Source organism: Tamandua tetradactyla, chromosome 9 (genome assembly GCF_023851605.1).
Source record: "Tamandua tetradactyla isolate mTamTet1 chromosome 9, mTamTet1.pri, whole genome shotgun sequence".
NCBI lineage: Eukaryota > Metazoa > Chordata > Mammalia > Pilosa > Myrmecophagidae > Tamandua > Tamandua tetradactyla.
The window spans coordinates 25,401,165-25,422,803 of record NC_135335.1 but is presented as its reverse complement, the minus strand read 5'-3'; positions in this window follow the sequence as shown (position 1 = coordinate 25,422,803).

Below are 21,639 nucleotides of genomic sequence, written 5' to 3'. Positions count from 1 at the left end.
CCCAACTGGGCCTGGTCATGTAAGCAAATCGAAATTTGGCCACTATTGTGAGAAAATACCATAAAAACTGCGTGCAATAAATTTAAAATTAGCAAAAACGCACAACCAATTATAAAGAATCCACATTCCTGCATTCCTTTTAAATCAATCCAATGAATTCAATTTTAAAAATCTGGTCATTTACTATGGGTACATGTCACTATTGGCACTCTGCTTTCATTTTTGCTACCTACTACTTTAGGGATTCCTAATTATATGTTACAAAACTTGTTTGATATTTTACAAGGAGATTCCGATTTATTAAGCAAAAGGCAGTTAGCTGCAGCTGAAAGAGAGTTACAATTAATTGAACAATGCATTAAAAAAGGACAGCTTGTTCAAATAGATCTAAAAAAGCCTGTTTTTATTATTTTCTTTACCTTGCAATCTCCCACAGGCCTATTTTAGCAAGATGGTGTTTTAAAATGGATTTTTTTACCAAACAATTGACAAAAATGTTTAAATACATATTTGCAAAAGATTATTTCTTTAATAGCCAAAAGTCATCAAAATATTATCAATTAAGAAGTCATAATCCTAATCGCATAGTGTGTGATCTCACAAAGGAAGAGGTTCAAAGTATATATATTTTCAATACCTCTTGGCAAATAGCATTAAATAATTTAAAAGAACAAATGAATAATCATTTGCTATATCAAAACTTTTACAATTTTTAAAAATGAACGCAATGGAATTTGCCTAAAATAGTTCTAGCTTCCCTGCTAGCTATTACTGTCTTTACTGATTATATATATTATAATATAATATAATATAATATAATATAATATAATATAATATAATATAATATAATATAATATAATATTATAATATTAATGGGAATATGTCACCCTAGTGGAAAACAAGTTAGAAAATGCCTTATACCTCAGCCCAGCATACTGAATTAGCAGCTGTAATTCAAGTATTGCAAAGTTTTCCACAATCTCTTGATATTGTTTCTGATTTTGAATGTTTGCCAAACAGTTACTCACATTGAGACAGCTTCTTTGTTTGAAAGAGATGAACTCTCTTGAATGTTTTTACATTTACAAACATTAGTCAGAAGTCAAATTAATCCTCTTTTTATCGTGGATATAAAGAGCTCATACCAATCTTCCAGTTCCTCTGTCATTACAAAATCAGCAAGCAGGATAGTCTTGTGAGTTTAATTCAAAATCCCACAACACTTCACAAATTGACTGATATCAATAGCAAAGGGCTGTGAAAGAAATTTCCATCTTTATCTAAACAGCAAACTCAGGACATTGTTAGGACTTCTCAAATCTGTGGACCTTTAAATGCACTCCCATTTGCATCAGAGGTTAAACTTTGAGGTCAAAAAGCAAATGAATTATGGCAAATGGATGTTATTCATATTTCACATTTTGGTAAAATGCAGTATCATAGACACTTTTTCTCATCTCATCTGGGCTACCTCACAATATGGAGAACTTTTCTGCCATGTTGGATCACATTTACTTAATGCTTTTGCTGTTATCTAATAAAATGGCAATGGCCCTGCTGGTACAGGAAAGCAATTTTGTAAATTTTATACTACTTTTCCTATTATTCATATCACAAAAAATTCCACATAATCCCTCTGGGAAAGGAATTATTGAATGAACAAACCAGACATTAAAGTCTATGCTCATAAAACAAAAAGGGGAAGATCAGGAGGATGATGTTATGAAAATATGTACACCAAAACATCAATTAGCAAAAACCACTGTTTACTTTAAATTTTTTAAAGACATTTTTGATAATTCATCACAGACTCCTGCAGAGCAACATTTTAGTACTTTGGGAAAGAAAAATGATACAACCCAAACAGAACTGCAGCTGTAGTCAATCTATTGGAAAGATGTTAAAGATGATTTATGGAAACCAGGAATGGTAAAGGTGTGGGGTAGGGGTTTTGCTCTTGTCATTACAGATGACAGAAACTCGGTTTGGATTCCCTCAAAGAGAATAAAACCCAGACATGTCAACCTGGACAAAAATAACTAAATGGGTAATGTATATTATAGGACATATAATTTTAATTGCTGAAGGACAGGGACATATTTACACTTATTGGGTTTATCTGTGAGCCCTAACATGGGCCAATCCAACTTTACCAAAATAATCTGAATACAAGTTTAGGATTCCCAGGTCCAGTAAGAAGAAAACTGGTGTCAAATTTAATTCTTCCATTTTTAGAAAGACCTGTATGCATAACTCTATGGATACAAAGGATACTTGCCTGATAGATGGGAAAGAAAGTTGGAATGGATGGCAGTCATGTCATATGGATCAAGCAGTTATCATAATTAATGATTCCTATGGAATTGTAAGATTCCCCTGTGAGGTTGAAGATAACTGAGACTATATGGATAGGCAAGTTAAACCAGAGTTATTACATAGAGGATGATTTGTGCCAAAATTTGGGATGATAAATACATTAGTCAGAGAAATTTATGGGAAATTTTTCTTAGGACTGGGGCCAATCTTTACAGCATATTCTAGTAACTATAACTTCTCTCTAAATAGCCACCATAAACACTATATACATACAGGAAATCAAACTTTTAATTATAAGAATTATTCTCTATTCACTTGTCTCCAAGCATTTATATTGCAGAAAAATGAGATGATTGTAGCAGCAAGGAGAAAAAGAGGTATTTGGCTGCTGGTGCAGATGTCAAGATCCTGGCAATCCTCTCCAGAAACACAAGTCCTGATCCATTTGGCAAAAGAATATCTAAAAAGGACTAAGAGAATAATTGGACTCATTATTGCAGCTGCCATTGGAATCATTGGAAACATCACAGTGGCTGCAGTTGCTGGAACTGCATTGCAACAAACTATACAGATGCAGCATTGTTAGAAAAACACCAGTGAACTGTGGCATAGACAATCTCATTGATGAGTAAATTAATAATAGACTAAATGATATAGAAATGACATTGGTTCATATTGGAGATCAAATGTATAATTTAAATTTTTTACAAAGTTTAAAGTGTAAAAGGAATGAGAGCAATTTTTGTATTACCCTCTTTTAACATATGGCCTGTCTGAAATAGAATGGGAAAAGGGAAAAGGCATCTTTTAAGGCATTCAGATCTAAGTCCTGATATCTTAGAATTGCAAAAAAGGGGTATTAGAATTATCTCAGAATAATTTACATGTAGCCTAGGGAAGTGATATTACACAATCACTTACCCAAGAGCTAAATAATCTTAGTTTTGGGGCTGTTTATACTTTGCTTCCTCCTCAGCTGTGTTTAACAACAGATAATCAAAGTCAGAGAGCTTGACTGGCAGCCAATGATGGGTAAGACCCTTTAGAGCCTATGGGCAACCTAAGACAGGCGCAGTCACCTCTGCTTATAACCACCCTAACAATGTGATTCTTGTGAAACTCTTGGCTCCCTCCTGAATCAAAGTCAGAGAGCTTGACTGGCAGCCAATGATGGGTAAGACCCTTCAGAGCCTAAGGGCAACCTAAGACAGGCGCAGTCACCTCTGCTTATATCAAAGTCAGAGAGCTTGACTGGCAGCCAATGATGGGTAAGATCCTTCAGAGCCTAAGGGCAACCTAAGACAGGCACGGTCACCTCGACTTATAAAATAAAAAGGGGGAAATTTAGGAGATAGGATTAACATAAGACCTACGGAACTACTTGGGAGTAGATGGCATTAGGGTGGCGGCGGCAGTAAGCTGCTTTATGTTATCTGATTAATGTAAGACAGTCTAGGAGGAAGAGAATGTTTACCCCAAATGGTTATTTTAAGTATGAAGGAAGAACACTGGAAGATAAGAACTTTGTTTCCTCAGGAAATGCATGCATGCCTATTGTCATCCTGTGGTATATAACCAGGATCTGGTTAAGAATAAAATTGTCTGAAGTCTGTCTGAAGTCTGTCTGAAGTCTGTCTGAAGTAAACTCAAGCTTCAGACCCCCTGAGCTCGTCTGTGTCTTTCTTTCTCTCCTTCCTTTCTTTCTTTCTCATCATTCCTTAATATCCTTTGAGCTCCATTCAAACAGGAAGCAACAGACCTATACACAGAAAACTACAAGAAATTGCTAAAAGAAATCACAGAAGACCTAAATAAGGAAGAGCATACCACACCCATGGATTGGGAGACTAACAATAATGAAGACATCAATTCTACCTAAATTGATTTACAGATTCAATGCAATATGAATTAAAATCCCAAAAATTTACTTTTCAGAAATAGAAAAAACAATAACCAAATTTATTTGGAAGAGCAGAGTGTCCCAAGTAGCTAAAAATATCTTGAGAAAGAAAAATGAAGTTGGAGATCTCACACTACCTGACTTTAAGGCATATTATGAAGGTACAGTGGTCAAAACAGCATGGTACTGGATAAAGACAGATATACTGACCAATGGAATTGAATAAAGTGTTCACATATAGACCATCTCATCTATGGACAACTGATCTTTGATAAGGCAGTCAAGCCAACTCACCTGGAACAGAGCAGCCTCTTCAATAAATGGTGATTCAAGAACTGAATATCCATATGCAAAAGAATGAAAGAGGATCCATATCTCATATCTTACACAAAAATTAACTCAAAATGGATCAAAGATCTAAACATCAGAGCTAAAGCCATAAAACTTTTAAAAGAAAATGCAGGGAAATATCTTCTAAAACTTGTAATGTGAGGCAGTTTCCTACATCTTACACCCAAAGTACAAGTATTGAAGAAAGAAATAGATAAATGGGAACTTCTCAAAATTAAACACTTTTGTGCATCAAAGAACTTTGTTGAGAAAGTAAAAAGGCAGCCTACGCACTGGGAGACAATATTTGGAAATGACATATCAGATAACGGTCTAGTAACCGAAATATAAAAAGAGATTGTTCAACTGAACAACAAAAAGACAAACAATCTAATTAAAAAATGGGCAAAAGACATAGAACAGACACTTCTCAGAAGAGGAAATACAAATGGTCAAAAGGCACAAGAAAAGATGTTCAACTTCACTGGCCACTGGGGAAATACAAATCACAACCACAATGAAATATCATCTGACACCCACAACAATGGCCACTATCAAAAAATAAAAACAGAAAATGACAACTGGTGGATAAGATGTGGATAAAGAGGCACACCTATCCACTGTTGGTGGGAATATACAATGGTACAATCACTCTGGAAGCCAGTTTGGGGGTCCCTAGGAAGCTAAGCATAGAATTGCCAAATGACCCAGCAATACCATTGTTAGATATGTATTCAGAGGACATGAGGGCAAGGATACAAACAGACATTTGCACACCAAAGTTTATAGCAACATTTTTACAATTGCCAAGAGATGGAAACAGCCCAAATGTCCACCAATAGACGAGTGACTAAACAAGCTGTGGTATATACATACAATAAAATGTTATGCACCTGTAAGACAGAATAAAGTCAAGAGGCATGTAACAGCATGAATGGACCTTGAGGATGCTATGCTCAGTGAAATTGGCCAGAAACAAAAGGCAAGTGCTATATGGTCTTACTGATATGAACTATCATTAATGAGTGAACTTGGAGAATTTCAGTGAAGAACACAGGTTATCAGGAGATAGAAATAGTGTAGTGATAACATAATTGGAGCTGAAGGGATACAGATTGTGCAACAAGGCTGACTGTAAAAATTCAGAAACGGATAGCACAATACTACCAGACTGTAACACAATAATGTAAGTACACTGAATGAAGCTGAACATGAGAATGATAGAGGGAGAAGGGCTGGGGAACGCATAAAACCAGAAGGAAAGATAGACAATAAAGACTGAAATAGTATAATCTAGAATGCCTAGAGTATCCAATGATAATGACTAAATGTACAAATTAAAAAAAGTTTTTGCATGAAGAAGAACAAAGGAATACCAATATTGCAGGGTATTGAAAATAAGTGGTCAACTTCCATGTGAGACTAAAGCAAGAAATGTTTATTCGGTAAAAAGTATATATATACACACACACACATTGACTAATGTATTTCCTAATTTAATTTATATGGACGGTTTAATTAAACACCATAAGTACATGGAACCTTGAATAGGGCACGAGATTTTGTTGGTTATCCAGGTTAGTGTGATACCCCAATGTATCCCAGAGAAATTTGAACAATGAATAAAGTATTTGTAAAGTCCCCTAGGGGGGATGGGGAGAAAGGGGGAAATATTCAACTTCCCCATTTGGAGAATTCCTGATATTCTCGCAAGCAATGGGGACAACCAAATCAATAGGCCAAGCCCTCAATCCTGGGGTTTGCCCCTATGAAACTTATCCCTGCAAAGGATAGGCTAAGCCTACTTAAAATTAGGCCTAAAGGTCACCCCCAGAGAACCTCTTTTGTTGCTCAGATGTGGCTTCTTTCTCTCTTGCAGCCAACAAAGAAAGTGAACTCACTGCCCTCACCCCCCTCTACGTAGGACATGACTCCCAGGGGTGTAAACTCCTTGGCAATGTGGGACAGAAATACTACAATGAGCTGGGTCTCGGCTTCAAAGGATTGAGAAAACTTTTTTGACCAAAAGTGGGAAGAGAGAAATGAGACAAAATAAAATATCAGTGGCTGAGAGATTTCCAAGTCAAGAGGTTTTCCTGGAGTTTATTCTTACACCTTATATAGATATCCCCTTTTAAGCTTATGGTTATTAGAGTGGCTAGAGGGAAGTAACTGAAATTTTAGAGATGTGTTCCAGTAACCATGTTTCTTGAAGATGATTCTATAAGGTTATAGTTTCTGCAATGTGACTGTGTGATTGTGAAAACCTTGTGTCTGATGCTCTTTTAATCTACAGTATGCACAGATGAGTAAAAAATATGTATAAGAAACAAATAATAGGGAGAACAAAGGTTAAAATAGAGTAGATTGAAAATACTAGTGGCAAATGAGAGGGAGAGGTAAAGGGTATGGCCTGTATGAGTTATTTCTTTTCTCTTTCTTTTGCAGGAGAGATGCAAATACTCAAAAAAATTATCGTGGTGATGAATGCACAACTATGTGGTGATATTGTGAGCCATTGGTTGTAACCATATCAAGAATATTTGTATGTCAAGAATGTTTGTATGTTTCTTGTTTACAACAAAAAATTATTTTAAGTATTCTGATCATCTTCATTCATTTGATCATGCAAGGTGTTTAACTATTTTCACATCTCATATCACAAAGTTAATCCACAGGAGGGGCTGGTGGGTTTTGCCCATTATGAGGATTGGTTGGCTATTCAGATAGATTGGATCCCCTTAGATTCAGAGGTCTCAGTAACAAGATCACTGCAATAACCACTTAGGCCATCAAGATCATAGTAATACTGATGCCACTATCACCAGAAGTTCCTGGTAATTAAGCTTCATTTAACTATCAGGCACTATTCTGCTATCCCTTTCTGAATCTTTATAATCAGTTCTGTTGCACATTCCATACCTCTTCAGCACAAATACCTAATCTCTACCTTCTTTCTAACTCCTGGTAACCTGTGTTCTTACTTTTCACTCATTAATGTTAGTTCTTATCAATAAGACCATACGGTATTTGTCCTTTTGTTTCCGGCTAACTTCACTCAGCATAATGTCTTCAAGGGTCATTCTCATTGTTGCATGTTTCATAACTTTATTCTGTTCCATAGCTGTGTAATATTCCATTGTATGTATATATCACAACTTGTTTAGCCACTTGCTTTTTGATGGGCATTTGGGCTGTTTCCAATTCTTGGCAATCATGAATAATGCCGCTATAAACATCGGTGTGCAAATGTCAGTTTGTGTCCTTGTCTTCAGTACCTCTGACTATATACCTAGAGTGCTGGTTTGAAAGTATTATGTAGTGCAGAAAAGCCATGTTTTAATCCTGATTCAATCTTGTGGGGGCAACCATTTCTTTAAATCTAATCCAATATTGTGGAGCAGAACTGTAAATTAGATTATCTCCAGGGTGATGTGACATAACCAATTGCAGGTGTGACTTTTTGATTAGATGGAGATGTGACCTTACCTGTTCCACACGGGTCTTGATTAGTCTACTGGAGTCCTTTAAATGAGGAAACGTTTTAGAGAGAGCAGAGCTGACACAGATGCTGACACATGAACACAGACATGGATGTTTTGAGATGCTTGGAGCCCAGCAGATGTCACCATGTGATGTTAAACAAGCCAGAACCTGGAGCGAGCCAAGGAAGCCAAGAGATGAAAGCCAGCCCTGGAAAAGCAAAATGAGGATCTCCCACAGGAACAGAACCTGAAAGCAGTGGCACCCAGGAGCAAGGGACCAGCAGATGCCAGCTGACAGAGATGTTCCTGACCCATCAGCCTTCCTTGAATTAAGGTATCTTTCCATGGATGCCTTAGTTTTGACATTTTTATAGGCTTAGAACTGTAAATTTGTGATTTATTAAATTCCCTTTTTATAAGCCATTTCACTTCTGGTATATCACATTTCAGCAACTTACAAACAAAAACACCTAGTATTGGGATTGCTGGATCATATGGCAGTTCTATACTGAGCTTTCTGAGGAACTGCAAAACAGCCTTCCAGAGCACTTGCACCATTCTACATTCCCACCAATCAGTGTGGTTCTTTCTCTACATTCTCTCCAGCACTTGTCATTTTCTTTTTTCTTTTTTTTTTTGATAATGGCCATTCTAGTGGGTATCAAATGATATCCCATTGTGGTTGTGATTAACATAAAAGCCAATGCAATTGAGCATCTTTTCATATGCTCTTTAGTCATTTGTATTTCCTCTTCTGAAAATGTCTGCTCATGTATTTTGCCTAGCTTATAATTGGGTTCTTTGTCTTTTTTATGTTGAGTTGTAGAATTTCTTTATATATTCTGGATATTAAACTCTTTTTATATTCTGGATGTCTGATACCTGCCTTCCAAATATGGTCTCCCATTGTGCAGTCTCCCCTTTTACTTTCCTGACAAAGTTTTTTGAAGCAAAAAAGTGCGTAATTTTGAAGATAGCCATTTATCTATTTCTCATGCTTTGGGTGTAAGATATAGGAAAACATCTCCTATCACAATATTTATAAGATATTTCCCTACATTTTTTTCTAAACATTTTATGATTTCAGATCTAATGTTTAGGTCTTTGATTCATTTTGAGTTGATATTTGTATAAAGTGTGAGATAAGGGTCCTCTTTCATCATTTTGTATATGGATATCCAGCTCCCAGTCACCATTTACTGAAGAGGCTGCTCTGTTGCAGTTGGGTTGGCTTGGCCATCAAAGACCAATTGTTCATAGATAAGTCAGCCTATTTCTGAACACTCAATTCAATTCCATAGTTCAGTGTATCTATCTTTATGCCAGTACCATGCTGTTTTGACCATTGTAGCTTTGTAATATATTTTAAATTCAGGTAGTGTGAAGCTTCCCACTTCATTTTTCTTTCTCAAGATATTTTTTAGCTATTCAGTGCACTGTGCCCTTCCAATAAATTTGGTTTTTGGTTATTCTATTTCTTCAAAATAAGTTTTTGGGATTTTAACTGGTATTGAATTGACTCTATAAATCAGTTTGGGTACAATTGCATCTTGACTATATTTAGTCTTCCAATCCATAAACACGGTATGCCCTTCCATTTATTTAGGTCTTTCATGATTTCTTTTAGCAATTTCTTGAAGTTTTCTGTGTACAGGTCTTTTGTGTCCTTAAATTTATTCCTAAGTATTTTATTCCTTTGGTTGCTATTGTCAATGGAATTTTTTCTTGATTTTGTCTACAGATTTCTCATTATTTGTGTATGGAAACACTACTGATTTGGAGGGTGTTGATTTGTACCCTACCACTTTGCTGTATTCATTTAATAGCTCCAGTAGCTTTGTTGTAGATTTTTTGGGATTTTCAACATACAGTATCACATCATTGCATTCAGTGATAGTTTTACTACTTCCTTTCCAATTTATATGGCTTTTATTTCTTTTTCTTTTCTAATTGCTCTGACTAGAACTTCCAGAACAATGTTCAATAACTATGGTGACAGTGGGCCTTATTGTTCTGAAGATCAGGAAAGCTTTCAGTCTTTCCCCATGGAGGATGATAGCTGTGGGTTTTTCATATATTCCCTTTATCATATTGAAGAGTTACTTTCTATTCTTATCCTCTGAGGGGTTTTCATCAAGAAAGATGTTGAATTTTTGTCAAATGCTTTTTCTGCATAAATTCAAATAACCATGTGGTTTTTCCACTTTGACTTATTGATATGGTGTTTTACATTAATTGATTTTCTTATGTTGAACTAGTCTGGCATACCTGGAATACATGCTGTCATTCTTTTAATGTGCTGCTGGGTTTAATTTTCAAGTGTTTTGTTGAGGATTTTGCATCTATATTCATGAGATTGATTTGTAATTTTCTTTTGTTGCAGTATCTTTGTCTGCCTTTGGTATTAGGTGATGTGTCTTCATTGAATGAGTCAGGTAGCTTTCCTTCCTCTTCAATTTTTCTGAAGAGTTTGAGCAGGATTGATACTAATTCTTTCCTGAATGCTTGGTAGAATTCACATATGAAGCCTTCTGGTCCTGGACTTTCCTTTTTGGGGAGCTTTTTGAAGACTGATGCAATCACTTTACTTGTGATTATAACATCTATTTCTTCTTGAGTCAGTGTTGGTTGTTCATGCCTTCTAGGAAGTTGTCCATTTTATCTATGTTGTCAGGTTATTAGCATGTAGTTGCTCACAGTATGCTCTTTTTATCTACTATATTTCTGTGGCATCAGTAATTATGTCCTCTCTTCCATTTCTGATTTTATTTATTTGCATCCTCTCTCATTTTTTTTTGCCAGCCTAACTAAGGGTCCGTCGACTTTATTGATTCTCTAAAGGAACCAACTCTAGTTTTGTTGATTTTCTTGATTGTTTTCATATTCTCAGTTTCATCTATTTCAACTCTAATCTTCGTTGTTTCTTTCCTTTTGTTTTCTTTGGAGTTAGTTTGCTGTTCTCTCTCTCTAGTTCTTCCAGGTGAACAGTTAATTACTTGATTTTTGCTCTTACTTATTTCTTAATATAGGCATTTAGGGCAATAAATTTCCTTCTCAGCACCACCTTTGCTGTATCACATATATTTTGACATATTGTGTTTTCATTTTTCTTTGTCTCAAGATATTTACTGATTGTTCTTGCAATTTCTTCCTTAGCCAACTGATTGCTTAAGAGTGTGTTGTTTAGCCTCCATATATTTGTGAATTTTCTGGGCCTCTGTCCTGTTATTAATTTTCAACTTCATTCAATTATGATCCAAGAAACTATTTTGTATAATTTCAATCTTTTAAAACGTATTGAGTCTTGCTTTGTGACCCAGCATATGGTGTTTCTTTGAAAATGATCCCTGAGCACTTCAGAAAAATGTGTATCCTGCTCTTGTGAGGTATAATATTCTGTAAATATCTGTTGCATCTAGTTCATTTATGCATTATTAAAAAATCTCTGCTTTCTTATTGATTCTCTGCCTATGTGTTCTATCCACTGATGACAGGAGTGACTTGAAGTCTCCAACTATTATTGTAGAAGTGCCTACTTCTTCCTTCAGTGTTGTCAGTGTTTGCCTCATGTATTTTAAGGCACTCTGTCTTGGTGTAAGGTATTTATCATTGTTATGTCTTCTTGATGAATTGTTCCTTTTATTAATACATTGTGTCCCTGTTTGTCTCCTTTAATTGTTTTACATTTGAAGACTAATTTGTTGGACATTAGTATAGCTTCCCTGCTCTTTCCTGGTTGTTGCTTGCATGAAATATCTTCTTCCAACCTTTCAGTTTCAACCTCATTTTGTCCTTGATTCTAAAGTGAGTGTCGTGTAGACATTATATAGATTGGTCCTGTTTTTTAGTCCATCCTGCCATTCTATGTCTTTTGATTGGGGAGTTTAATCCCGTAATATTACTGTAAAGGTAGCAATTTCTTCTACCATTTTTTTTTTTTGGATTTTATAAGTCCTATGTTTTTTTCTCTATTTACCTTTTCTGAGTTTCATTTCTATACTCTTCTGCAGATCTCTCTTTCCTGTCTTTTCCTATCTGCCTGTGCTCCCTTTAGCATTTCTTGCAGAACCAGTTTCTTAGTCACAGACTCTCGTAGTGAGTGTTTGTATGAAAGTGTTTTAGTCTCCCCCTCATTTTTGAAGGATAGTTGTGCTGCATATAGAATTCTTGGTTGGAAGTTTTTCTCTTTCAGAATCTTAAATATATAATACAATGCATCCTCACCTCCATGGTTTCTGTTGAGAAATCCACACATAGTCTTACCAAGCTTCCTTGTATGTGATAGATTTCTTTTCTCTTACTGCTTTCAGAATTTCTCTGTCTTTGATATTTGATATTCTGATTAATAAGTCTCTCAGAGTAGGTATATTTGGATATATTCTGTTTGGGGTATGCCACACTTTTTGGATCTGTAATTTTATGTTTTTCATAAAAGATGGGAAATTTTCAGTGATCATTTCCTCCTTTTATCTTTCTGCCCCTTTTCCCTTCTCTTCTTTTTGGACACTCGCATGTATATTCATGTGCTTCATGTTGTTACTCAATTCCCTGAGACCCTCCTCATGTTTTCCCAGTCTTTTCCTTATCTTCATTTTTGTATGTAGGAATTCAGATGTCTCGTCCTCTAGTTCACTAATCCTTTCTTCTGCTTCTTCATATGTACTGTTCTAGGTCTACATTGTTTGTTTTTTTCATCTTTTCTTTTCTACCTTTCATTCCCATAAGTTCTGCTATTTATTTTTTCAAACCCTCAAGTTCTTGATGTTTGCCCATTGTCTTCTTTATATTCCTCAACTCTTTTGCCGTATCTTCCGTCAATTCATTGATTTTATTTTTAATGTAATTTTGCATGTCTGTTTAAACTTCCTGGATTAGTTGTTTCACACTCCTGTGTCTCATTTAAAATGTTGGTTTGTTTCTTTGATTCTGCCATAGCTTCAGTTTTCCTAGTATGACTTATTATTTTTTTGACAGCATCTAGGTATTTGATTTCCTTAAACAGTTTATTCTGGAGGTCATTTTCACACTTTTACCCAAGGTTTTCTTTTTGTTGTTGTTGTTGTTGGTTGGCTTTGTTCTCTATCTATTCTTTAGCATCCTGTTCAACTTATTCTAGACGTCTAGCATAGCTTCTGTTTAACCGATTAGATTTTTTCAGTTCTTGTTTTTCTGGTTCTTGCCATGCCTATATGGAACCTTTTACTGAGGAGGGTCTCAGGCTTCAGAACTGATGATATGATAGACCCCAATCAGATTTTTCCAGAGCAGACAGTTTCATGCCTCAGGAGGAGTCTGTAACCAGTATCAAGTTTCTCTGTGGATGAGACCCAACAAGTGATGAGACTTTCCTATGAAGACTCTAGACTCTATGCTTTTCCTATCCTGCCCAGCCTTTGACGCTTGTTAGCATACAGCTTCCCAGAAGCAAACAGTGATGTGGTGACTTTAATTTCAGTAACCTCTCCTGTCAGTAGTGTGGTTGAGACAGAGGCTAAGGTAGAATGTGGGCTTAGATTGATTCTGTTCTCCATCTCCTACAGCCTGAACTCCTTGGAGGAGGGCAGCCACTTGAGCTCAGCCCCATCCCCTTTCCCTGGTGGAGATAAACTCTTCAAGGAATTATCCTCCACATTCACCTGACTTGATACTTTGTCTCTCATGTATGCCTTAATTCCACCCTTGCCTGGGACAGCGCTGAATCTTGTGAGTGCTGGTAGTTCTATCTAAGAAGCTGTTCAGAAGTGGGGGAAAAAATGGAAGAAAGCCTTTTCAGTGCTGGACCCCAATTCCCAGGGTCTGCCAATCAAGAACTGGAGCTGGTATATAGCTGTATGTGTCACAAGCTCTACGTGCTCCCTTTCCTTGGGTCCCAGTCATTTTCCAGTATTTTGTGCTGTCCAACTCAATGTCTTTTTTTCTGTCAGTCCTGCCTCCTCTCTGTAGGGGAAAAAACTCCATGTTCCTTTAGTGCTTACTCCAGGTTTATCTATGCTCAGAGCTGTGTGAATTTATTAATTAATTTTGCAATTGGAACTTGGTTGAGCTATCTTCCTTGCCCCTAGCAGAGTCTGTTTCTTTTTTCCTCAGGAACCAGCCTGCTGGCCCACGGAGGAGGGACAATGACCTCCATGGTTTGGGAGACTTACAGTTCTTCGTGGAATCTCAGTTGTTCCACTCATTCCAGACTGGAGTATGATGTGTGTCTGGAGAGTGAAGTCCCCCAAACAGTTGTTGCGTATAGTTCCTAGCTATTTGTTCACTGCTCTGGGGATGAACTAAAGTCCACAACTCACTATGCTGCATCTTGCCCAACCTCTGGACAACTGTCTTCTGACAAGGTGATGAAGACCACTCAATTAGGAAAGAACAGTGTCTTCCACAAATGGTGCTGTAAAACTGGATCTCTATTTACAAAGTAATAAAGGTGGACCCTGAAATCATACCATATACAAAAATCAACTCAAAAATAGATTAAAGATCTAAGCTTAAGAGCCATAAGTATAAACCTCCTGGGAGGAAATCAAACAACCAACTTCAGGACCTTAGACTTTACACCCAAGTCATAAGCAAAAGCAAGAATAAAAAATAGACAAATGGAATCTCATGAAAGTTAAAAACTTTTGTACATCAAGAGGCTTTATCATGAGAGTAGGATGATTGCCTATACAATGGGAGAAAATATTTGGAAACCACATGTCCAAGAAGAGTCTAATGCCTAGGATATATAAAGAAATCCTTCAATTCAACCACAAAAAGACAAATAATCCAATTTAAAAAATAGATCAAAGACTTGATATTTCTCCAAGGAAGATATGCAAATGCCCAAAAAGGACATGAAAAAGTATTCAACATCATTACCCATCATAGAAATTATGGATATGTGAATCAAAACCATTATGAGATACTATTTCACACTCACTAGAAGAGCAGCTATTAAAAATGGAATATTATAAGTGTTGGAGAGGATGTTGAAAAATCAAAAAGAACGTTCATTCATTGCTAGTGGGAATGGAAAATGGTGCAGGTGCTGTTGAAGACAGTTTGTCAATTTATCAGAACACTAAGTATAGAATTACCATATGACCCAGCAATCCCATTACTAGGTATATACCCCAAAGAATTAAAGGCAGGGATTCAACAGGCATTTTCACATCTATGTTCACACTGGTATTATTCACAATTGCCAAAATATGGAAGCAAAGCAAGTGTCCATCAGCCTATGAGTGAATAAACAAAATATGTTAAATACATACAATGGAATATTATTCAGAAGTAAAAAGGAATGAAGTTCTGCTTCATAAGACAATATGGATGAAACTTAAAGACACAATAGGACAAATGATGTATGAGCTCACAGATAGGAAATTATTATAAAAAGAAAACTCATAGGGTCAGAATCCAAAAAGAAGGTTACCAGGGGATGGGACAATGGCAGGGAATTGAGAGTAAAGGCTTAAAATATACAGATTCTATTTGGGATGATGAAAAAGTTTTGGCAAAAATAATGGTAACAACCCAGTCACATCTTTCTAGCTTAACATTTTCAGAAATAAAATTTCCCTCTCCATGTCTACATCTCAACCCCATGGGATACCAGCCTAAAAACCCACTCTTCAAGAAACTTGGCTTCTTCCATTTCTCTTCAATGCTTTACTCATTTCTCCTTCAGAAAGTGCTTTCACACAAATCCTTTTTGTGTGTTTTAATAATGGAGAAAAGCCTGAGGCACTGCTTTTGTCAAAACTGTTCTTAACTTGGTCCCAACCATATTTTCTGCAATTATCCATCATCCATGGTGGGGGCACAGGAAGGAGTTAGTTTTCTCATCCATTGTGCTTATTTCCCTTGCCCAAGGTGCCTCTTCCCTGCTTTTGTGACTTCTAACTAGTAGCAATCCATGGTGCTGTGAGAGAACATAGGTATAGTAAATGTCCTTATCTAAGATTTCTCTGAATAAATAATGAAGAAATGATGACCTAAAATTATTAGCCTTTCCTATTCTCTACTTCAGGCATTCTTATTGCCCCTCTCCCCAAAAACCACATACAAATTATGTGACTACATATTATTTTTTAAGTAGATTTTCAAGGAGTCCATAAGTCCAAATTTTAACACAATGACAATTCTGTACATAAAAGAATGTGTTGCTTATTAACTACCTCCTACACGTGCTTTGTCTGTAGTTCCCTGCTATTGAAATGCTAGCATTTTTCTTTTGAATCTGATATCACTTAGGATGGTGGAAACACACATTCATCACTTAACAAATATCTGTTTCCCTTCCCCAGTTTTCAACCTATTTCTACAGAACTCAGGGTCTCAAAAACAAATAAGAAAAGTGTCTTTATTTTCTTCATTGAATAAGAGCCTATTGTGAGCAGTTGTGGGTCTGGTGAAAATTATTATCTAGGTTTTGTTGGGTACCAGGAAAACAAGAAACAGCAAAACAGGATTTGCATTTGAAACATGCTTATGTTATGCTAGTGCCAAACAACTGGCTTCTGGTTTCTGTTTCTTCAGGGGATTAACACTTGCATTCCAGGATCTCCCTCCCACTTCCCCCAAGTCCCAACCACCTTAAAAGGACTTTGTCAGGTAAAAGCAAAAGTCATTTATTTCATATGCAAAAAGATAAAGGCTAATTGTTTAATTGATTATACTGATCAATTTAATAGAATAAAACAGAATGAGGACTTAAATTTTCATTCCAGATCCAATGGAAAATAAATGTTTTGTGACAATGCTCACACTAAAAATAAATGTTTTATGTATAAACTAGAAAACAAATATGCATTTATACAAACTAGAAATAAATATGCTTTCAATATACATGTATAAATGCATTTATATGTTACATATAGAGAAATATAAATACAAGCAATAAATTCTAATTGCTATCAATATTTGAGATATAAATTAATAAAGTGAAATTATGCCAAATTCCAATTAATTTCCAAGACATTGTTAAAAATCTAATAATTTCCACAGCTTATACCTGACACAGGTCCAGGAGATCTGAAACACAGTGAAGTAAAATGTGCAAAACATGGAAGCCAACAAAAAATATTAAAGCAGCTAATACAATAAACTGAATAGTCAAAAAACAAAAAAGGTTTGAGTTTATTATACACACCCTTCAAAGATCTAAACAGAAAAGACATGTATAATTCTACACTCTCATTTGAACTTTTCTTAAACTTCAAGCTCAATGAATCTCAAAGACAAGTTGTTAGTGGAGTATCCTGAACAAATGACACCATATGCACACATCAATATTTTAATAGACAGCCACTCTTTAATGACTCAAGGACCAAACACCAGATGTTAAAAATGTAATTCCTTTTCCCATAGGTTTCTAACCCTTCTATCCTGTATCCCAGCTTAGCCCTTTCATCATAGGTATGCAGATAAAGGGAAAAAAAACATAAATGGAAATAATACCAAGGTATGAAGTTTGATACAGTGAGTTGGACTTCATAGTTCACTCTCAAAGCAAGATATGATTTATTGTTTGTTACTGATGGTTTCCTGTTCCTGTTAGCATACATTCAATCATGTATTCATCTATTGAAACCAAATCTCAAAGACAATTTAAGAAGGAAACATCAGATATGAAATTACTTCCCCAAATAGAAAAGAGAGAGTATAGATCATCTAATATTGCCTTCTATCATTTTACACTTTAGGACCTCTAAGTTTAGATCAACAGTTCCAATTCTGCATATTTTGTCCTCCCAGAAAGGTCACAGTCCCATGGATATAATTAGCAGTTCTCCATGCTAACTCCATCATTTCCCATGCTTCTTCAATATTAGTAAATGAAAAATTATATTACTCTAAAGACCACCTTGACTTAGCTCTAATTTTTAAAGTCATTTGTTCTTGAATGTTAGCATTTTAATTATTAATGGCAAATTGTCTGCTAAACACTCTATGAGTGATAAAAATTTTCCACTATGTTAATACCCCAAAGGGGACAGTTTCTGACCTTGAACAATCAACATTGAATTGCCTATTCTAATCAAAGAACTATGAGGTATATTGCATGACATCATAGAACTGAAAGAAGTTCTAACAAGTCTGTCGGGGACAGTCACATGTATTGAAAGACCATCAAAACATTTCTTTCCATATTGATAGTTTTAGGCTGGATGAGGGGAATGAAAGTGATGGTAACTAGAGGAAAAAGGAGACAGGCTGACAAATATGGATAATAGAAGTCTCACTTGTATATTGTATACATAATGTCATCATGGATAAGTGCTATGGATGAAACAATGTCTAAAGGCCAGGAAAATGGCAGCCTCACTGAGGCCCAATATGACTCACTGGGCTGTAACTGAAGAAGAAAGATTCACTGAAGGCAGTGGAATAGACCCTAAGTGTATTTACCTTACTTCATTGTCAGCCCAAGGTGGCTCTTCTCAAATAGGATTCACATTTTAGTTGTTTTCCCTATGCAAATAAAGCAAGAATTTTTCCATAACAATACATTTTTTAATAGGCACATTAAATCCCCACCCCACCCCACCCAAGCCAAGGCACTCCTCCAGTGACTCTGATTAAGCCTTTTGTAAAATTATGAACTTGGAGAGTTTTTTAAAGGAGAGAGGAATTGAATGCCAGGTGGGATTTAGACAAAGTGTCACAGCTCTTGTTGTTACCCCTCATAATCCATCTTGCTGAATCAAAGCAGCAAACTGTGAACAAACAGCTTAGGCAGTTTGTTTGAAGATACACTCCTGTCTTTCTAGGAGGGATTAAATCATGGCCACAGTTTGTTTGGAAAATGATAATCCACCTGAAAATTATGAAATTCATGTGGCATCTCTTTGAGCCAAGATGATTTATAAGTTTTCATCTTTGAATCACGATAATAATGCCATAGTTTCTAACTGAAACACAAACCATCTTCAGTCTTGCAAAAACATTGTCAAACTTTTGCATTTGCCACAGGAATACTGAAGATTTTGACTTTCAAGCTGTTAAGTAATAAGGGTTCAGAATCTTCCTGTAAAGAGGGGTCACAGTAATACCAGATATGGTGAGAAAAGGATTATTTCAGCATTTATTCCAAACTCTGGCTCCATAAAACCTCATCTTTACCCTGCTTCAACAGGGGAGGAAGAAGTAAAGTATTTTCTCATGGAATGGAGTGGCATTAAATGTTCATCATGGTAAATGGATCTCAATCTTGGAATACAGTATAATTTGTTTAAATATATAAGCAGTCATCCTCCTTTGCTTCTCCAAACACTGCATTATTAACATTCAAGGTGCTTTTGATATTCATGTAACCCTTGAATTGAGATGGGGGATGGGGATTACTCAATAAACATTTATTAAAGAGCTACCATGTCTGGCACCATGGTAGATCTTGGATACACAAGGATGAATAAAACACTGTTCTTGTTTCCTCGAGCTCACAGTCTAGAAAGGGAGCCAGACTCAAAAAGAAATAGATTACTAAGCATCATAATAAAGATCACAATAGAAGGTAGAATAAGCAGAACACCATAGCACCCCCCCCAAAAATCAACTACATTCTTTCCCCTCACAAACCCTTTAAAATCAATCTGCAGACTTGCCCTTTGAATGAAATGTTGGATGATGGGAAGATCACATAATTTTCTCAGACACTCTATTTTCTATGTTACTTGTAATGCCAAGAAAAATGTAGTTCAATAATTAAAATGTACAGTCCAGTTAACTAGTCAAAACACCAACTTCATTCAAACTTAAAACTCATTCTCTTTGCCAAACTGGTAGTGCTTTCAGGCTGGGAGACTACAGTAAGGAAGAGAGGTCGGTATTTTTTCATCACCTTGAACTTTCTTACCCACCAGTCTTCAATTCCACACACCAGTTTGCCTATGCCTCTATCAGGGATGAAGCTGGGGCGGGGGGGAACTTGACTGGTACAGTTGGGATCTGAACAAAACTAATTCTTTGTCTCACAAGATGAAATTATTTATTTATTCATTCATTCATTCCAAAAATGTTCATGAATACCAGTTACATTCTAGGCACTGCCTTAGACATTGGAGTCACATAAAAAACAAATTAAAGTTCTTCACTTCATAGCACCTACAGTCAGTGGGAGTAGAAAGTCAATGACAGAACAAAAAATAAACATATGCATATATGTAAAATATACAGTTTTGGTTTGTTAAATGCTGCCAGAATGCAATATATTAGAAATTGAACATCTTTGACAAAGAGAACTTACTAAGTTACAAGTTTACAGTTCTGAGGCCACAAAAAATGTCCAAACTAAGGCATTCAGAGAAAAATACCTTGACTCAAGGTCAAGAAAGGGCCAATGACATTCCAGGTTTCTCTGTCAGCTGGGATGACAACATTAGCTAGCTTTCTCTCCTGGCTTCTCATTTCAAAATGGCTTCCACAGGGGTGTTTTTTTACTGCATCACCAAAGGTTTCTCTCTGTGTCACCTCTGAAGCATCTTACAAAATACTTCCCTCTTAAAGGACTCCAGTAAGGGACCCCACCCTGAATGGGTGAAGATATATCTCCATGGAAACTACCTAATCAAGAGGTCCTAACCACAATTGGATGGGCCACATCTCCGTGAAAACAACTTAATAAAAAAATTCCCACCCAACAATATTGAATCAAGATTAAAGAACCTGGCTTTTCTGGGGTACTCAGAAGTTCCAAATCAACACACATATATATATATATATATATATATATATATATATATATATATATATATATATATGTATATATATATTATATATATGTATATATACATATATATGTGTATATATATATAATATATATTATAATATGTATACATATACAGCAATATATACATATTACATAAACTATGTATGTAAAATGAAATTTTTAATGCATATAACATATTTTCTGTATAAATTGTACGTAAAATATGTCAGATATGGGCAAGTATAAGAGAGAAACACTAAACAGAATTAGGGAGATAGGGAGCATGAGGAGAGAGATGCTATTTTATTTAGGGCAGTAAAGAAAGCTTTCTTTAATAAGGTAATACTTGAGCAGAGAACTGAAAAATATGAAAGATTTAAGCCAGGCAGATATCAAAGAAAAGAACATTCTAGCCCGAGAGAAGAGCAACTGCAAAGACCCTGGGGAAGGCAAAGGTTTGATACCTTCCAAAAAAGGAAGAAGGCCAGTATGGCTAGAGTAGAAGTAACAAAGAAAAGAATGTTGGAGATAAGGCCATAGAAATGGAGGAAAGTTAGATCATACAGAAGATACTCAAAGACCATTGGGCTCTTTTATGATTTAAAAAGAGAAGCTTTTGGAAGTTAGAGGAGAGAAGTGACATGATATAACTTATGCTTTAAAAAGCTCACTCTGACTTCTGGATAAAGGGAACATAAGGGGGAGAGTGCCAAGATGGTGTCTTAGTGAGGTGTGAGTTTAGTTCATCTTCCAGAACAGCTATTAAATAGCCAGGAACAGTACAGAACAACTGCTGGGGGCATGTAAGTGACTGGACACCCAGTGTACCCCTGTCTGGACCAGCTGGACCAGCTATGATCCTCCCCAGAATTGTGAGTTCCTTAAGCCATGGCAGCCAGTGCCCCACCCTCACAGGG